The 12,409-nt window shown below is 38.3% G+C and overlaps 1 pseudogene; it reads left to right on the top strand.

Annotated features, from left to right (window-relative positions):
- Positions 1 to 6,010: 6,010 nt before the first annotated feature.
- Positions 6,011 to 6,337, top strand: LOC121472366 (annotated as a pseudogene).
- Positions 6,338 to 12,409: the final 6,072 nt, after the last annotated feature.

The following is a 12,409-nucleotide window of genomic DNA, read 5'->3' as shown; positions in this document are numbered from 1 at the left end:
CAAGATTCACTGAGGAAGTAGATGTGGGATATGAGGAAAAAAGAGATGCCAGTGGTGATGCCAAGGTTTTAGGGTTTTGGCAGGATGGAGTCGCTATTGACTAAAGTAGAGAGGGTTGAGAATGCATCTGGGGGCAGAGGGGAATATCTGGAGCTGTGCTTGGACATGTGCAGTTTGAGATGCTCAGCTGCTCGTTGGATACCAAGGGCGAGGGCAAATAGAAATCTGAGTGAGATTCAGAAGAGAGGTTCAGGGAACTTGAGATTCATCGGCCTGTAGATGGTACCTAGAGTCATAAAATTGCATGTAATCATGTAGGGAATGCATGTAGACAGAGGAGGAGAAGTCAAAGGATTGGATACTCCAATATTTCCAGGTCATCAAGGCACCAAAGGAAACTGAAAAGGAAAAGCCAGAGAAGTCAGAAGAAAAGCAAACTAGAATGGCACCCTAGAGGACAGAAGAAAATGCTTCAAGGAACAGAACCATGAACGGTCAAATGTTGCCAATCGGTCAAAGAAATGGAGGGCTGAGACTTACATACTAATTCGGAAATGTGAAAGGCTCTGGTGACCCTAAAAAAAGAGCAGGTTTAATGCAGTAGTGAGGGTGAAAATCTGCCTAAAGTTGGTCCAAGACAGAATTGGGCAAAGACATTGAAGATGGCTGGTATAAACAATTAATTCAAGGAGTTTTGCAGAAAAGGGACAGAGAAGTTAAATGTGTAGCTGGACAGGGAGAGAGGACCGAGAGGTTTCTAAGACAGGAGAGTGGAAGGGGGGTCATGACGTCAAAGGGAGAGGGAGAATTGCCAGAGCCACATCCCTGAATTGAGATGGCATGACCCCAGTGTACATCAGAAGGACTGGCCTTTTCTAGAAGCATGGCAGTTCATCCATAGTAACATGAGAAAGGGTGGTATGTATGAGCACAGACATGGGTAGGTGAGTAGATATGATGGTGAAAGCTTGTGAAATTCTCTTCTCATTCCTTCAAGTGTCTCCATGAAGCAAAATTATGCTCTGAGAGCGAGGAAGCGCAGGCAATTAGGAGAGGTTTGAGGAGGGAGAAGGTACAAAATAGTTGAGTCCTTTAGAGCAGTGCTATCCACAGGGTAGTCTGCGGACCAGTGCTTTGTCCCAAAGTCTTCGTGATCTGTCCATGAAAAGAGAAGTATAGGAATTAAGGGTAAGCATTTAGAAGCTCTTATAGCATTTGATGGAATAACTTTATGACTGTTAAGTTTAATGAAAAAATTTGGGACTTATAATTTGTGTGTCTTCGTTTTATTTCATCTTTCTTGTAACTCATTTAAGTTGTATTTTACAAAAGTGTTATTCCAAAATGGATTTAAAATGAAAAGAAGTTGACCCTTCACCCAGATAGTTTAAGAAACACTTTCAGGAGTGGGAGACTGGATGAAGCAAGTAGACTATATAACTGCTGGGAAGCATTATGTCAGTGATAATGAATTTAAAACAGAAACAGTCAACAGAGTTGCTTTTGTCTAGTCTTATTCAACCATACAGATAATTTTTTATTGGCTGGAGAGTTGGATTTAAGCAGGGTTTTGGTTTCTCCAGGTGAGTAAAGAGAGAAGGGACAAGAGAGTTGGGGTACAGCAAGGAATCGATTATGAAGAGTGACTATAGGGTTTGCCAAAATTCAACAAATGTGACTTTTAGATTTATGCATTCCTTTGTATGTAAATTTTACATCAAAAGAAGAAAACTGTAAACAAACATTGAACTCAGTAATACTGAAAAATGCAGGAAGAAAGTAGGGTTGTCTGTAATTTACTTTGAAATGCAGTTTTCAAATTGCTGGATGAATGGAAAAATGGATAAATATGTGATAAAATGCAATCTTAGGATTTAAATTATGGTGATATGAGTGGTCATTATAATTTCCTCCCACTTTGCTTTTTGAAATTTTTCGTAATAAGTGTTGGAAAAATATTGCTTTGAATATTCTTATGATCATTCATTTCAAGTCCCCAGCCAAATTATTAGCTCCTAAAGGACAGAAAATGTTATGTCCAGAAGATCATCTCTACTCTATGCTTCTTTTCTTCACAGATGAGGAAACTGAGTCCCAAAGATGCTGAATGGCTTCATCAAGATCAGATGATAGGTTAGGGGCATATGTGACTCCTACTAAGTTTCTTCCTAATACACAAGAAGCAAGTAAAGTCCATAACTCACCCCTGCAAGATCCATGGAAGTGCTTCTGGAAAACCCATAAAAACCCCAAAAGCTAAATTTTAAATCCTGAGTGTATGTTTAAATGTGCATTTTCTAAGGAGAAAAATAATAACTTCTAAATATCTTAAATAGTTTATAACCCAAGAGAGATTACTTTCTTTAAAAGAGCAAGTTTTATTTTCATCTGTATTCTTGTAAGTACAGAACACTGTTAAGACATTCAAGAAATATTTTTAAACCAATAGTGTTTTACTACTGATAATCACTATTAAACTGATAATAATTAGTAATAATATTGCTTAAGAAGGCTTTTTGTAATTCCAAGATTGTAAAGGTGTTTATAATTTAAGACACTCAAGTACTTTATAGTTTTTAATTATTGTTGAGCTTGCTCCTTAGTGACCCTCATAAGCCTGGCTAAGGTCTGATAAAAGATTTTTTTCTTTTTTTTTTTCCTAATTTGACATTTCCAGATTGCTGTATTGTTTAGCAAAATCCATCCAAGGCTTTCAATTCTTGCTTTCCATTAAAATACTGTATTATATAACATCCTTCAAGTTTGAGCTATAAGTTATCTTGCCTTTGTATACGGGGTAAGAAGTTGCCTTAGAGCATAAAGTCAGGTTTGTATGTTCTCCCCTAGTCCTCTGCTCTACCACTAGTTAGAGGAAAGCCATCTTCCTGAGATTTAGTTTTTTTAACCTATAAATTCAGTACTTCCTGAAGTGTGTCACAAGATGTTGTCAGTATTAAGTGAATATTTTAATATTCAATAATATATTTTATTAGTTTGTATTAGTTTATTAGTTTACAATAATATATTTTAAATAGTTTGAAGAGTATGAACCAATAAAGTATATAGTATTATATTTGGTCAAGGGAAGAATATGTATATATATATATATATATATATATAATATAGACAGTTTTTATTCTTCAAGAAATGAAAGATTCTATAAATTAATGAAGAAATGAATTACTGGGCAGAGCTTCTTCTGACATTAGGGGGAAAATATTCCTCGTTTCACATAAGCATCTTTCCAGAGTGCTCTCCCATTTACCTGTGCCTGCATTTGCCATCCTCTATTTTTCTTATTAGTCAACTCAGTCAATGCCTACCTTGGTCTTCTAGAGGCCACGTTTGTTAGGTAAATACCATAAAAACTCATAAACACTGACTGCAACAGGTTTCTCCCAAATGTCCCAAGGATAAGCTGAATAGATAGGTCAGCATAGCTAAAACCGGACTGTCTGTAAATCTGCTTGGGCTGTCAAAAGGAAGAGAAGAAGGATTGTGCAGGAAGTAAAATAGTCAATGAGACAAATTAAAGGAAATAAAGAATTCTGGTGTGGATTGAACTGACAAGCTCAAGAACAAAATGATAAAGACCTTTCATCACGTCAGAAAGTCTATAAAATTGTGTAAGTACAAGGACTAGAAAATGTTAATAATAAACCTTATTCTATTACATAAAGAGACTAAATGAACAGCCAAAACTTCAGAAAGGTCAGCTCTATACTGAGTGCTCATACTGAAGACTAATTGGAAGTTTAAGAAAGGATTTACAATGCTAAGAAAGAATGATCTTTTTACTGTCAGATGATTTCAAACCTGTAAGGCTCTTGGACCTTTGTAATACCATGAGTACATGCCTGGGCTAGCCCGCTATAGGTTCAGATACAAAGAACAGACGGCCATTGCACTGGAGAACATTCTGGATCAAAAACCCAAGTTGCCCAACAAATGTGGAAACCCAAACTGAATGCAGAAAAAATCATCCAATCAAGCTCCACCAAGACAAGCAGAATTGGTCAGCCAAGCCACAGCCAGCTCAGTCTTACATGGAAAATAACCCTTGGGGGTGGGAGCAAGGGCAGACTAGGGGGGACCAATGAAGAGTCTACTGCAATAGGCTGTGCTGACAGCCCCTAAACTACTGATCAGTGCTAACATCACAAGAAGAGAGACAACCAGACATTCTGTGCCTTTTGATATGAGGCAGTGGGGAGTACACACCACCGCTTACAACGTAGTCCTCCCACACAATGAAGCTGCCCTAAGCATTCAGATCTAATTACTAACATACTGTTTTTAAAAAATCAGGGGACAGAAGACATGTTAAACAGTAACAGAGAGATGCAATCTGTAAAATCCAAGCTATGGAAAACTCTATAGAACAAAATACCTGGTTCATTCAATAAATAAAGGGTTAAAAAAAAAATAGGGAGGGGGTAATCTATAAGCTAAAAGATAGTCTATAATCTATACATAAGTCAAATGTAAAAACACATTTATGAGACAGAAAATTTTATTTATAGCTGAATATTTAATAATATTAAGGAATAAGGAAATCTTGGGGATTTTTTTGTTGTTGTTGTGACATTACTGTGGTTTTTTTTTTTTTTTTAGTCCTTATGGAAATACATACTGAAATATTTATGGATGAAAAGATATGATATTTGGCTTTGTTCCAAAATAATTCAGTGAGATGGGGGAGTGGGTGGGGTATAAACAAAACAAGATTGTACGTGAATTGGTCATTGCTAAAGCTGGTTGCTGAATACACAGGGATTCTTTTCTCTCTACTTTTGTGTGTGTTCAAACTTTTACATTTAAAGAATGTTTTAAGAATTATGAAAGAAGATCATTTATATATACTGTATGACAGGAAAAGTTTCACAGATACTGTTCTTTCTCATGACTAACAATTCAGCGCTACTATTGCAAAAAGCCCTTCTCCCTTTGCAGATGCGTGTACCTCCGGAGACCCTCAATGGCATTATATTAATGCAAGGATTCCCCTGGGCAAAGAGTGGCTCCGACCAACTTAAGAATGAAATGAAATCGTAATAGAGACACATATGTACAATGTATCCCTGTCGATTGCAGTATGTGTTTTAGTGTACACTTGCTACCTTTTTTAACTATCCAGTTTCAAAATTATTAAAATAAAATCACACTCATGATAAAAAAAAAATCCAGTTAGTACAGAAGATGAAGAAAAGCTGAAAAGTTAAATTCTTTTCTCTCACCATCCAGTCTCATTAGATAGAACCACCTAATTAACACGTTGAGTATCCTTCCAGAAATATTCAATGCATAGTCACATGTGTGGTTGTATGGGTGTGTGGGTATGTGTATGTGTGTTTGGAAAAGTTATTAGTTCAAGACTATTTGAATAAACACAAGAATTATCTGACTTTGGGTTAATTTTATTATCAACAATTATTAGTGAACATATAATACATCTTTATTTTGCGGCAACACTTTAATATTCGCAAAGTTGTATATTCATAGAACTTCATCTTAGCCCTCTTGTCACATGTGATTTTCCATATCATCCTAATATAGTTATTTATGCTTTCATTGATAATTTGAAAATATAGCTGAATTTTTCACCTTAATATAAAAAAAATACATTAGGGTATCTAGGTAGCCCAGTCAGTTAGGCTTCTGCCTTTGGCTCAGGTCATGATCTCAGATCCTGGAATCGAGTATCCATCTGGCTCCCTGCTCAGCAGGGAGTCTCCTCCTTCTCCCTCTACCACTCCTCCTGCTCATGCTCATACACTTTCTCTCTCTTTCAAATAAATAAATCAATAAATGAAAGAAAGAAAGAAAGAAAGAAAGAAAGAAAGAAAGAAAGAAAGAAAGAAAGAAAGAAAGAAAGAAAATACACGAAGATGAAAAGTTAATGGCTTATTTATTGTTTCTTTAAACAATTTAATTTAAAACAATTTAAAGGTGGAAAGGTACCAGGCCTGGACTGAATGCTGGCGTCGCAGAGCTACTGGATCGGTTAGAAATGGCAGAGGTGGAGGAGACACTGAAGCGACTTCAGAGCCAGAAGGGAATATAGGGCATCATCGTGGTGAACACAGAAGGCATTCCCATCAAGAGTACCATGGACAATCCCACCACCACACAGTATGCCAACCTCATGCGCAACTTCATCTTGAAGGCCAGGAGCACCATGCGTGAAATTGACCCCCAGAATGACCTCACCTTCCTTCAAATTTGCTCCAAGAAAAATGAAATTATGGTTGCACCAGATAAAGACTATTTCCTGATTGTGATTCAGAATCCAACTGAATAAGGCCACTCTCTTGGCTTCCTGCATCATTCCTTAATGTAATAGCCCCTAAGAGTGATAGTGTTAATCATGTCAATCAACTAGCAGGTGGAAATTATCTTGGAGCCTACTTAGACGGATCCAGTGCCCACAGTCATCAAAGTCATCCCTCTGCTGGGCAGTCACCCTTGAATTCTTGGGAGGACCTTCTTTCCTCACCTCCAGATTTTGGAGCAGGAGCTTTGAGCAGCCCACACACCCTGCTTCCTTCCGTCTGACCTTCAGTTTACTTGGCCACCCTTGGAAAAGTCTGTTTTCCTTTAACTAAAAATAACTAAAATGCTTTAAAAAATAAAAAATAAAACAATTTAAAGCCATTCTTTAAACTAAAAATATTTAGATGGATCTTCCTTTGGGGCTATTACAGTGCTCTCATCAATGAGGTAATACAAAATTTTAGTGCATGCAAAGAAAAGAACAATGTCAGTATCTTTACTTAACCTTATGTCATCTGCCTGAATTAGGAGTAAAAATGGTTATGTTATAGATATGTGCAACAAGTTCTTCAACATACATTAAACTGTGAGAGTAGCTTTTTTTATATTACCTCTCTGTAATGTTTAGCCTTTTTTTAAGTTTTAAGATTTGCAGCAATAAAAAAACATTTCTATTCTTTAAAAAACTTTAATCCACTAACATAATTATTGCACTTCAGATGATTCTCAATTGAACACTGACTATAAGTTCTTTTCTTTCCTGTTCTTTCTTTTTCAGTCAGTTTATTATATTTTTTAGTAATCTCTATACCCAACGTAGGGCTCAAACTCACAACCCTGAGATCAAGAGTTCCATGCTCTTCTGACTGAGCCAACCAGGCACCCCTCCTATTAATTCTTTTATAATATTTCAAGATTCATCTTAGCTTCAGTTAGGCAATACAATACTATTTTTCAATACGGCCCCTATTGACATGCTCATTTCATTTGTGCTCTTCCAAAGCCTACTGATTTTTCAAATTACTGAAAAAGAAAAGAAAAGGTAACTCTTACTTTGGTTACATGCAGGACTGTCTTCATGGGCATGCGACCTGCGCAGGCCCACAGGGCCAGGTTCAAAAGGGCCGCACACTTGGTTTAACGCTCTACTATCACTGTGTTGCAATTCACAATAATTGAATCCTTGAACTTGGGTTTTATAAGTGAAGTCCAAAGGGACAATGTAGCATGGCCTGAGCAGATAATGCACATGGTATGTGTGTCTGTCATTTCTTGCCACCTCATTTTCATGTAGCATTCCTGGTGCTGCCTGAACACAGAATACAGTGGATCCAGAATTGAGTTCAACGGGACTCAAAGCAAGCACAAGGCAAGCATTTTATGGAAGCTGCTGGCTTCCACAGAGTGTTAGGAGAATGCACATGAATCAAGAAGCAAAAGAAAAAAACAGGTGAGACAGCTCTTTGCAGCATTTGGTAGTAAGAACAAAATATATATGCATGTGCGAGCTACAAAACGCAAATTGTACAAGTTTGGTGACCCTGCATGCAAGTTAAATGTTCTCATATAATTCGAATAAATATATTAGAATAAACTTAAAACTGAAATTCCACAATAAAAAGATGAATGGTAAAAAGCATGCCAATAACTTAAATTGTTTGATTCTTCTTTACTTAGAGCAGCATTAAATAAACTAAAAACACCATGACAAGTCAACAGAGATACTGTGGGAAAAGGGAAAAAGCTTTATATTTTAGTCCCTTTAATGACATGTTTTTTCTCACTTTTGAACAGGCAAGCAGTCTTCCATTTTCATTTTGCACCAGGCCTCACAAATTCTGTAACCAGCTCTGGTTATGTGTTCTCTGTCTGCCCAGAAACCCTCCCACAGGAAGCATCTGTCTTCCATTCTGAAGTCATTAGTTCACTCTGGCAGCTCAGGTTTGGCTGGAGAAAGGACATCTTTATTTGGGTGAATAGGCAGCACTAGCAAACTGAAGCAAAAGGAATAATCGTGTGTCCTGAAATCTCGTATGGTAAACGCTCAGACTCTTATAGATTAGGTTTTCTTTCCTTTGTTACCATTTACAAAGCTGTGAATTTTTCACACTGAAGAGCAGATGTCAAAATAAGTGTTTTTCCTTCATTACTTCCTTACAAAATCTCAAGACTTCCAAGGGCCATCTTGCTGTGAATTTTCTTTTCTTTTAGAGCTCCTAGAGCTCCTAGCCAGTGTGGCTCAGTCAGTTAAAAGCCAGACTCTTGATTGGGCTCAGGTCATGATCTCAGAGTGGTGGGATGGGGATCACGTGTGGGGCACAGTGGGGAGTCTGCTAGAGAGTCTCTCTCCCTCTCCCTCTGCCCTCTCCTGCCCACTCTCTCTCTCTCTCAAGTAAACAAATAAATATTTTTTTTTAAAAAGATTTTATTGGGGTAGTCCGGGTGGCTCAGCGGTTTAGCACCATCTTCCACCCAGGGCCTGGTCCTGGAGATCTGGGATCGAGTCCCATGTCGGGCTCCTGCATGGGGCCTGCTTCTCACTCTGCCTGTCTCTGCCTCTCATGAATAAATAAATAAAATCTTAAAAAAAAAAAAAGATTTTATTTATTTGAGAGGGACAGAGATAGCAAGAGAGAGAGAGCATGAGCAGGGAGGAGAGGAAGCAGCAGGCTCCCCTGCTGAGCAAGGAGCCCGATGGGGGACTCCATCCCAGGGCCCCGGGATCATGACCTAAGCCGAAGGCTTAACCAACTGAGCCACCCAGGTGCCCCTACGTAAATCTTAAAAAAAAAAAAAAAAAAAAAAACCACTAGACATGACCCAAGACGACCAAAAACTGGGTTGTTAATTTTCATTATGTGTTTTTCTGTCATTGTCTCTGATGAACCTCCTTCAGAATATTTCAACAAATATTTATCGAGAGCCAGCTTTGTGAGAGGCGCTGAGCTAGGCATTTGGGATATCAAGGGAGAAAGAGTCCCTAGCCTCAAGGGATTTACATGGAAAAATTTCCAGAGGAAACAAGTAAAGACAAAATTTGATGATGAGTGATCTAGTGGCTCCTAGAGTAAGTTCTTTGTTTTCTTCTTTTCCCCACACAAACTGGTGAACTTTATCTCTCCTGGTTGATAAATCAGTCCCTGCTAACAAACTAAGCACATGAAGTTAACTTAGGGTACCACTGGATAAATATATCAAGGCTGCCAGAAATGGCAGGAAGAGGTTAAAGCTGACTCATTTGGGAGGAGAAAATGCTCCTTTGAAAAAAAGCTGCTATCCTTATGCGTGGGAAGTCTCGGCTTCTCTGATTTGAAAATCTAAGTACAGAAATGCTGCTTTGGAGAATCTAAGCAAAACGAAACTCTCCAAATCCCAAATCTGCGATTCAGAGTAGCTCCATTGACAATGATCAAAACCATTCCTCAAGTTGTGACAGGTGCTGTTATACTTCGAGAGTCCATTTATCCAGAAGTCTCTGAGGTCTTTTCTTCAACATTCACTCACTCTTCTTCATTCTCAACACCCACATTAGCAATAATAACTTGCGATGGGCTTCTAATACCAGGCTCTTGAGAGTTGGCTTGTGGTTCTGTTACAGACATGTTCCTGAACACGATTTAACATATTTAATGCTGGGAGGCAGAAATCCTTTGGAACTTGTTTTCATGAAATGCTTGTGGATCCTCTTGCCCCAAACAGTCCTCAGTTACATAATATTTATCTAATCCCCAACATCTACTCTTTCCTTCTTCTTGGCAATAGTATTCCTGATTTTTAGCTGAGCACATGGCCACCTGGTATAAAGACCTTTCCCAGCTTCCTTCCTTCTTCAACTAAGAGTGGCCATATGATGAAATTTTATCTAACGTGATAAAAGCAAGATATATGTATATAATATTTTTCTTTCCTGTTGGCTGGAAGGCAAATGTGACAGCTGAGGGCTTAGCATCCACTTTGGACCAGGAGATGGAACACTAAAGACAGTAAAACAGAAAGACAGGAAGAACATACATCCCTGATGACTTCAGGCACTGCTTATTTCTGGACTTTTACATGGAGAGGAAAAAAGCTCTCTTGTTAAAGCCACTATTATTTTGGTTTGCTAGAGCTAATCCTAGCTGATACATTTTCCTTTAGATGCCTGTTTCATCTTTCTTAGGTGAACTCAGTCTTAATATTTATACTTTTTTTCTACCTTGAAAATGATTGCTCCTTCTGCTAGAGATTCCTTAAGGAAAGTTATGCTTCTCACAACTCCGGTTAACTCTAGTTTTTAAAAGGATTTAAACAGCATAACAATTGCAAATATTAAGTCAATAGCTACAAATATCAGCTATTGGTCTTCTGCCAATGTGTACTCTAATTCTGCTAAAGAATTGCATCTATTCTAGATTCTAATTCCATCTAAAGCATTCGGCTCTAAGCCCACCTCTAGCTTAGTTTCTGACCCTATCCATCCCAACCAGCTTTCACAATTTGACATTTAATTAACAAAAAAAACAATTTTTTTTTTTTAAGAAACAGGGCATCTGGATTCCACCTCAAGCCTGAACCAAGTCTGATAGAAGCATCACTTCCCTTCTTAAGTGGAGGTTGGATGAGTGTTTCCTGTGGCAGCCACTGACACTATTGCTGGAATGGGGGAGTCAATGGATGCCAAAGTTGTGAGCCAGGAGACAAGTGGAATGCTTCCACTCCAAAAGACAAGGTGAGAACTTGATGGATAACAAAGCAGTTGGATAAATGCATTATAGAGTCACTAGTGGAGAAGGTCTCAATGGGATGGGGAAGTACACCATTGGGTCTGAAAGAGCAGTTTAAGATTTAGTCCTGAGGCAGAGTAAGCAACAGGGGATCTCTTTGCCTAGTTCCCTGCAAACACAAGTGAGAGAAGTTCCAGTGGCCTTAAAATTAAAAATAGAGCCTAAAACCATAAGGAAGCTACTACAAATATGAGCTGGACATGGCAGGTTAAGGTGACAATCTTAGGGAAAAGTTGTAACTGTGGTTAACATGAATGAAAATTAAGGCACATAGGGATGCCTGGGTTGCTCAGTGATTGAGCGTCTGCCTCTGGCTCAGGTCGTGATCCCGGGGTCCTGGGGTCTAGTCCTGCATCGGGCTCCCTTCAGGGAGACTGCTTTTCCTTCTGCCTGTGTCTCTGCCTCTCTGTGTGTGTTTCTCATGAATACATAAATAAGATCTTAAAAAGAAAGAAAATAAAATTAAGGTACATAAACAGATAACTGCATAAAAATTAAAAATTTGAAGAAATTTATGGCTGTAATTGTGATTCCATAATTGACTTAACTCTTTAATTTGAATTTTGAGGGGCTAGATGGAAGAGGTGCTATTAATACCAAATGATAATTACCAACATAAGGGCTATTATCCATTTTAAGCTACTCAGTTTCCTTACAAAGGATCATTTCAAAGGTCATGCAAATCCTGATACATTCAACAAATGAAATTCATTTTAACTGAAAGTGAAAAAACACCAAGAATGTTGGAAATTAAATTAATAATTGAAACAAACCATTCCCAAACAAGCTCAGAATATACTGGCTTGAATCACTGGGCACTTTAGTCTCTAAAAAAAGCCAAAGTAAAATATGTCAGCCAGGGATCCCTGGGTGGCGCAGCGGTTTGGCGCCTGCCTTTGGCCCAGGGCGCGATCCTGGAGACCCGGGATCGAATCCCACATCGGGCTCCCGGTGCATGGAGCCTGCTTCTCCCTCCGCCTGTGTCTCTGCCTCTCTCTCTCTCTCTGACTATCATAAAAAAAAAAAAAAAAAAAATTAAAAAAAAAAAAGAAATTGGGAAGATACACCACAGATATTAAATTGCCTATTTTGTTAAAAAAAAAAAAATATGTCAGCCAGTGGCCACAAATGTCCAGAATTTAGCAAGAAAACGAAAGGAATAGATGGTGACTACACTCCAGTGATCCTCAGAGAGAGTCTTTCCTTTCCCGTTCCCTTTAATGAGGTGATTTGGAGAAGGATTTTGTACCCCTGAGAGCTGAAGCTGTTTAGTCACAGAGCTTGCTGTTCTTTCCTCTTTATTTTTTTCTTTACTGGGAAATGATTCCTAGCAGTGGGCCAGAGAAGCTCATCAATGAGGGGCACAGGTGTGC

Source organism: Vulpes lagopus, chromosome 11 (genome assembly GCF_018345385.1).
Source record: "Vulpes lagopus strain Blue_001 chromosome 11, ASM1834538v1, whole genome shotgun sequence".
NCBI lineage: Eukaryota > Metazoa > Chordata > Mammalia > Carnivora > Canidae > Vulpes > Vulpes lagopus.
This window is presented reverse-complemented; position numbering and strand designations above follow the sequence as displayed.